An 8,337-nucleotide genomic window follows, 5' to 3' on the forward strand; every position below is an offset into this window, starting at 1 on the left:
TTGACTCGGATCATGTAATCACTTAGATGACTAGAGGGATGTCTATCTGAGTGGGAGTTCATAAGATGAACCTAATTATCCTGAACATAGTCAAAAGATCTTTGCAAATTATGTCGTAAGCTCGCGCTTTAGTTCCACTGTTTAGATATGTTCCTAGAGAAAATATAGTTGAAAGTTGACAGTAGCGATTATGCGGACAATAGAAAGCTTATGTCCTTAATGCACTGCTCAGTGTGTTGAACCCCAAACGTCGTCTGTGGATGTTGCGAACATCGGACATACACATTTTGATAACTACGTGATAGTTCAGTTAAACCGTTTAGAGTTGAGGCACCATTTTCGAAATGTCGCGGAACATATGAGATGTTTCAAGGGCTGAAATTGGGATTTCAGGCTCGTGCCCACGTCAAGAGGTATGAGACCTCCGATGATTTTCTTAGCCTGCAAACTAAGGGAGAAAAGCTCAATCGTTGAGCTTGTGCTCAGATTGTCTGAATGCGACAATCACTTGAATCGAGTGGGAGTTGATCTGCCAGAGATAGTGATGTTTCTCCAAAGTCATTGCCACCAAGCTGCTAGAGCTTCATGATGAACTATAACATATCAGGGATAGATATGATGATCCTTGAGGTATTCGCGATGTTTGACACCGCGAAAGTAGAAATCAAGAAGGAGCATCAATTGTTGATGGTTGGTGAAACCACTAGTTTCAAGAAGGGCAAGGGCAAGAAGGGATACTTCATGAAACGGCAAATCAGCTGCTGCTCTAGTGAAGAAACCCAAGGTTGAACCCAAACCCGAGACTAAGTGTTTCTGTAATAAGGGGAACAACCACTGGAGCAGAATTACCCTAGATACTTGGTAGATGAGAAGGCTGGCAAGGTCGATAGAAGTATATTAGATATACATTATGTCAATGTGTACTTTACTAGTACTCCTAGTAGCACCAGGGTATTAAGATACCGGTTCGGTTGCTAAGTGTTAGTAACTCGAAATAAAAAGAGCTACGGAATAAACGGAGACTAGCTAAAGGGGAGCTGACGATATGTGTTGGAAGTGTTTCCAAGTTTGATGTGATCAAACATCGCACGCTCCCTCTACCATCAAGATTATTATTAAACCTGAATAATTGTCATTTGGTGTTAGCGTTGAGCATAGACATGATTGGATTATGTCTATCGCAATACATTATTCATTTAAGGAGAATAATGGTTACTCTATTTATTTGAATAATACCTTCAATGGTCTTGCACCTAAAGGAATGGTTTATTGAATCTCGATTGTAGTGATACATATTTTCATGCCAAAAGATATAAGATAGTAATGATAGTACAACTTACTTGTGGCACTGCCATGTGAGTCATATTGGTATATAACGCATGAAGAAGCTCCATGTTGATGGATCTTTGGACTCACTCGTTTTTGAAAAGTTTGAGACATGCGAACCATGTCTATTGGTGTATACACATGAAGAAACTCCATGCAGATGGATCGTTTGGACTCACTTGATTTTGAATCACTTGAGATATGCAAATCATACCACATGGGCAAGATGACTGAAAAGCCTCGTTTTTCAGTAAGATGGAACAAGAAAGCAACTTGTTGGAAGTAATACATTTTGATGTGTGCAGTCCAATGAGTGTTGAGGCACGCAGTGGATATCGTTATGTTCTTACTTCACGGATGATTTGAGTAGATACTGAGTATATTTACTTGATGAAACACAAGTCTGAATTCTTGAATGGTTCAAGTAATTTCAGAGTGAAGTTGAAGATCATCGTGACAAGAGGATAAAATGTCTATGATATGATCATAGAGATGAGTATCTGAGTTACGAGCTTTGGCACGCAATTAAGACATTGTGGAAATTGTTTCACAATTAATACCGCCTGGAACACCATAGTGTGATGGTGTGTCCAAACATCATAGTCGCACCCTATTGAATATGATGCGTACCATGATGTCTCTTATCGAATTACCAGTATCGTTCATGGGTTAGGCATTAGAGACAACCGCACTCACTTTAATAGGGCACCATGTAATTCCGTTGAGACGACACCGTTTGAACTATGGTTTGGAGAAACCTAAGCTGTCGTTTCTTAAAAGTTTGGGGCTGCGACGCTTATGTGAAAAAGTTTCAGGTTGATAAGCTCGCACCCAAAGCGGATAAAATGCATCTTCATAGGACACCCAAAACAGTTGGGTATGCCTCCTAATTCAGATCCGAAAGCAATAGGGATTGTTTCTTGAATCGGGTACTTTCTCGAAGAAAGGTTTGTCTCGAGAATTGAGTGGGAGGATGGTGGAGAGTTGATGAGGTTATTGAACCGTCACTTCAACAAGTGTGTAGCAGGGCACATGAAGTTGTTCCTGTGGCGCCTACACCAATTGAAGTAGAAGCTTATGATAGTGATCATGAAGTTTTGGATCAAGTCACTACCGTACCTCATAGGGTGACAAGGATGCGTACTACTTCAGAGTGGTACAGTAATCCTGTCTTGAAGGTCATGTTACTAGACCACAATGAACCTACGAGCTATGGAGAAGCGATGGTGGGCCCAAATTCCAACAAATGGTTAGAAGCCATGAAATCCGAGATAGGATCCATGTATCAGAACAAAGCATGAACTTTGGTGGACTTGCCCGATGATCGGCAAGCCATTGAGCTAAATGGATTTTTAAGAAGAAGACGGACGTGGACGGTAATGTCACCGTCTATGAAGCTCGACTTGTGGCGAAGAGTTTTTCACAAGTTCAAGGAGTTGACTACGATGAGATTTTCTCATCCGTAGCGATGCTTAAGTCCGTCGGAATCATGTTAGCATTAGCTGCATATGAAATCTAGCAGATGGATGTCAAAACGAGTTTCCTTACCAGTTATCGTAAGGAAAGGTTGTATGTGATACAATCAAAAAGGTTTTGTCGATCCTAAGGATGATAAAAGGTATGCTGGCTCCAACGATCCTTCTAAAGACTGGAGTAAGCATCTCGGAGTTGGAATATGCACTTTGATAAGATGATCAAAGATTTTGGGTTTATACAAAGTTTATGAGAAACTTGTATTTCCAAAGAAGTGAGTGGGAGCACTATAGAATTTCTGATGAGTATATGTTGTTGACATATTGTTGATCAGAAATGATGTAGAATTTCTGGAAAGCATATAGGGTTATTTGAAAAGTGTTTTTCAATGGAAAACCTGGATTAAGCTACTTGAACATTGAGCATCAAGATCTATGAGGATAGATCAAAAAACGCTAAATGGTACTTTCAAATGAGCACATACCTTGACATGATCTTGAAGGTGTTCAAGATGGATCAGTCAAAGAAGGAGTTCTTGCCTGAGTTGTAAGGTATGAAGTTAAGAGTTAAAGCTCGACCACGGCATAAGAGAGAGAAAGGACGAATGTCGTCCCCTATGCTTCAGACGTAGGCTCTATAGTATGCTATGCTGTGTACCGCACCGGAAGTGTGCCTTGCCATGAGTCAGTCAAGGGGTACAAGAATGATCCAGGAATGGATCATTGGACAACGGTCAAAATTGTCCTTGTAACAAATAAGGACATGTTTCTCGATTATGGAGGTGATAAAGAGTTCGGCGTAAAGGGTTACGGCGATGCAAGCTTTAACACCTATCCGAGTGACTCTGAGTAGCAAACCGGATACGTATAGTGGAGTAACCATTTGGAATAGCTCCAAGTGGAGCGTGGAAGCAGCATTTACAATATGACCCAGAGATTTGCAAAGTACATACGGATCTGAATGTTGCAGACCCGTTGACTAAAACCTCTCTCACAAGCAAAACATGATCAAACCCCAGAACTCATTGAGTCTTAATCACATGATGATGTGAACTAGTTTAGACACTAGTAAACTCTTTGGATGTTGGTCACATGGCGATGTGACCTGTGAGTGTTAATCACATGGCGATGTGAACTAGATTATTGACTCTAGTGCAAGTGGGAGACTGTTGGAAATATGCCCTAGAGGCAATAATAAATTAGTTATTATTATATTTCCTTGTTCATGATAATCATTTATTATCCATGCTATAATTGTATTGATAGGAAGCTCAGATACATGTGTGGGTACATAGACAACACCATGTCCCTAGTAAGCCTCTAGTTGACTAGCTCGTTGATAAATAGATGGTTGCGGTTTCCTGACCATGGACATTGGATGTCGTTGATAACGGGATCACATCATTAGAAGAATGATGTGATGGACAAGACCCAATCCTAAGCCTAGCACAAAGATCGTAGTTCGTATGCTAAAGCTTTTCTAATGTCAAGTATCATTTCCTTAGACCATGAGATTGTGCAACTCCCGGATACCGTAGGAATGCTTTGGGTGTACCAAACGTCACAACGTAACTGGGTGGCTATAAAGATGCACTACAGGTATCTCCGAAAGTGTATGTTGGGTTGGCATGAATCGAGACTGGGATTTGTCACTCCGTGTGACGGAGAGGTATCTCTGGGCCCACTCGGTAGGACATCATCATAATGTGCACAATGTGACCAAGGGGTTGATCACGGGATGATGTGTTACGGAACGAGTAAAGAGACTTGCCGGTAACGAGATTGAACAAGGTATCGGTATACCGACGATCGAATCTCGGGCAAGTACAATACCGCTAGACAAAGGGAATTGTAAACGGGACCGATTGAGTCCTTGACATCGTGGTTCATCCGATGAGATCATCGTGGAACATGTGGGAGCCAACATGGGTATCCAGATCCCGCTGTTGGTTATTGACCGGAGAACGTCTTGGTCATGTCTACATGTCTCCCGAACCCGTAGGGTCTACACACTTAAGGTTCGATGACGCTAGGGATATAAAGGAAGTTTGTATGTGCTTACCGAATGTTGTTCGGAGTCCTGGATGAGATCCCAGACGTCACGAGGAGTTCTGGAATGGTCCGGAGGTAAAGATTTATATATGGGAAGTCCTATTTTGGCCACCAGAAAATGTTCGGGATTTTTCGGTATTGTACCGGGAAGGTTCTAGAAGGTTCCGGAGTGGGGCCCACGTGCATGGGGGACCCACATGAACGTGGGTAGTGGGGTCAAGGCCCCACACCCCTGGTGAAGGCGCACCAAGATCCCCCCTTAGAAGGAATAAGATCATATCCCGAAGGGATAAGATCGAGATCCCTAAAAAAGGGGGATAACAATCGGTGGGGAAGGAAATGATGGGATTTCTTTCCTCCCACCTTTGCCAACGCCCCAATGGACTTGGAGGGCAAGAAACCAGTCCCCTCCACCCCTATATATAGTGGGGAGGCGCATGGGAGCTACATGCTTCCCCTGGCGCAGCCCTCCCCCTCTCCCAAGTACTCCTCCTCTCCCGCGGTGCTTGGCGAAGCCCTGCAGGATTGCCACGCTCCTCCATCACCACCACGCCGTCGTGCTGCTGCTGGACGGAGTCTTCCCCAACCTCCCCCTCTCACCTTGCTGGATCAAGGCATGGGAGACGTCACCGGGCTGTACGTGTGTTGAACACGGAGGTGCCGTCCGTTCGGCACTAGGATCTCCAGTGATTTGGATCACGACGAGTAGGACTCCTTCAACCCCGTTCTCTTGAACGCTTCCGCTTAGCGATCTACAAGGGTATGTAGATGCACTCTCCTTCCCCTCGTTGCTAGTATCTCCGTAGATAGATCGTGGTGTTGCGTAGAAAATTTTGAATTTCTGCTACGTTCCCCAACACATTTGTAGAAGACTCGGTCAGGGTTGAGGATTGTGGTTGAGATGCGACGGATGACTCTGCGTGATTTGCAGCAGTGGCACCACACCAATGGAAGTGGGTTGAGATGAGCAATCGGCTACGGTGCGCGTGCTGCCGGGGGTATGATGAGACCCACATCCGTTGGTACGGGTGGCGACTTGGCGCATATCTGGTTGTTGCCTGCTGAAGAGCAGGTGGACGAGCAGCCAGCGGACATGGTTGTTGCGGCCAGAGCTTCTGATGCTAGGAAGAGTAAGTAGAGAAGAGGAGAAGCAAATGTTGGATATATTACATTCATTACTTGTAGAGTAGCATAGCACCATATATAGTCCACCTGCTGTTATTTTCCGGCGACGACAGCAGGACCAGTAAACCCTCGTACTCCCCACTGCGTGGGCAACCATTGTCGAGTCTTCCCCGACTCCGTGTCGTTCCCTTCCCAGGCCTCGGCGTTGTCGACCGCCATGGTGCTCTTGGTGCGGCCTAGTCAAGGTGGTCAACGAACAACATCCATTGGACGTGGACTGTACGTGGAGAGGCTGACAGCTGGGTCCACGGCCGCACACAAGGAAATGCCTCCTTATTACGCGCAAAATAATGATTCCTCCACCTGACAGTTGGGACCCACTGGAAGGGCCTCTATATTTCATGAAAAAAACGTTCCCCCCGCTGACAGGTCGGACCCACCAGCTATATCTTCGCACGCAAGGAAGTGCCTCCTTATTACGCACAAAAAAAATGAATACGCCCTGCTAGCTGGGACCCACCACAGTGGGAGGCTGACTTGTGGGCCAACTAAGTTGACGGGGATGGAGGGCTTTGTCAACTTAGTCAATATGAATGATTCTAGCTCCATGACCGTACGATGTCCATCCAACGGTCGTAGTGCTTCTTCAACCTCTGGTCTTCTTGCTCCAGCCGCCCAAACCAGTGCCGGTCGTGCCGCATGCCCCTGCCTCCCGTGGCCGGCTGTGCTGCCGCGGAGGCCTCACCGCCCCCTACTATTCCCACCACTGGCCAAGCCCTGCGGTGACGGCAGCCTCACACCATAGCCGAACCAGTGAACCCTCGTACTCCTCTCCATGCTGGCTTCCACTGCCACATGTTCCCCGGCTCTGCATCGTCCCCTTCCTAGGCCTCGCCATCGTCCACCGCCTGGTGCTCTCGGTGAGGGGTGGTCAACGTGGTCAAGGAACGACTTCCATCGGACGTGGACTATACGTGGAGGCTGACAGCTGGGTCCACGACCGCAGCAAGGAAGTGCCTCCTTATTACGCGGAAAATAATGATTCCACCACCTGACAGCAGGGACCCACCAGACAGGCCACCATATTTTGGGAATAAAACTTTTGCCCCCTGACTGCTGGGACCCACTAGCTACATCTTCGCACCCAAGGAAGTGCGTTCGGGCAAAAAAAAATGATTCACCCCCCTGACTGTTGGGACCCACCAGCTACATCTTCGCACGCAAGGAAGTGCCTGACAGCCGGGACCCACCTGGTCGAAGCGTACGTAGCGTTATCATTCTAGTCGTGAACTTGTATGTACATACTGGTCGATGTAGAGGCACGCACGTGTTGTAGTAGAGGCGCGCACGTAGCATGTACACATACGTACAGCGGCCAGGGTGCAAGAAAGAAAATAGGGCCACGTACGTACATACGGCGGGGTCTCGAACGCCTACTTGCGCATACATACGACCAGGACTCGCGTACATGGCTAGGTCAGAACGGAGAAACTTCATCGCCATCGTGTTCATGGGGAGGCAACAGAATGCGTCGTGTTCATCGGGAGGCAACGAAACACGTGGGAGCCAACCGGCTTGGACGGAACAACCGATGGAAATGAGGCCTGGCGTACCGCAGAACGGAGGAAACGACCCTATGTTCGATTGGCCACGTTCAAAACGGGATCCTGTTCATTGGGAGGGGTCTGTTGTACCGCAAAATGGAGGAAATGAACTTGTGTTGGACCTCCTACGGTCGAAACGGGGTTCTGTTGATCGGGAGGGGTGTGGCGTACCGCAAAACGGAGGAAACAGACTTGTGTTGGAGCGCTACGGTCGAAACAGGGGTCATGTTCATGGGGAGGGGTGTGGCGTACCACAAAACAGGACTCCACGGGATACTGTTCATCTCCACCGTTGACCTCCTCCAGCTTCCACGGGCTACTATTCATCTACCGTCGACCTCCTCTAGCCTCCACCTGCGACTATTCATCCACGGGCTCCTGTTCATCCAGCCTCCACCTCGCGCTACTCCACCGGCTACTGTTCAGCCACCCCTCTCCACGGGCTCTTGTTCAACCACCCCTCCACGGGCTACTATTCATCCACCCCTTTACCGTCTACTATTCATCCAGCCCTCCACGGGGTCATCCTGTTCATCCAGCCCTCTACGGGGTCCTGTTCATCCAGCCCCAACCTGCTCGATCAATCGGAGTCATGTTCATCCAGAGGCAACACCACGGGGTCCTGTTCATCCACCCCGATTGGGAACCGTTCATCCAAAACCCCCCAGCAACGCTCACTGTTCATCCAGAGGCAGCATCGATCGGCTTCAGTTAGCAGCAGTAGCGAAAGAATCACTCGGGTTCAGTAATGTAGCTAG

This window comes from Triticum dicoccoides, chromosome 7B, assembly GCF_002162155.2.
Source record: "Triticum dicoccoides isolate Atlit2015 ecotype Zavitan chromosome 7B, WEW_v2.0, whole genome shotgun sequence".
Lineage (NCBI taxonomy): Eukaryota > Viridiplantae > Streptophyta > Magnoliopsida > Poales > Poaceae > Triticum > Triticum dicoccoides.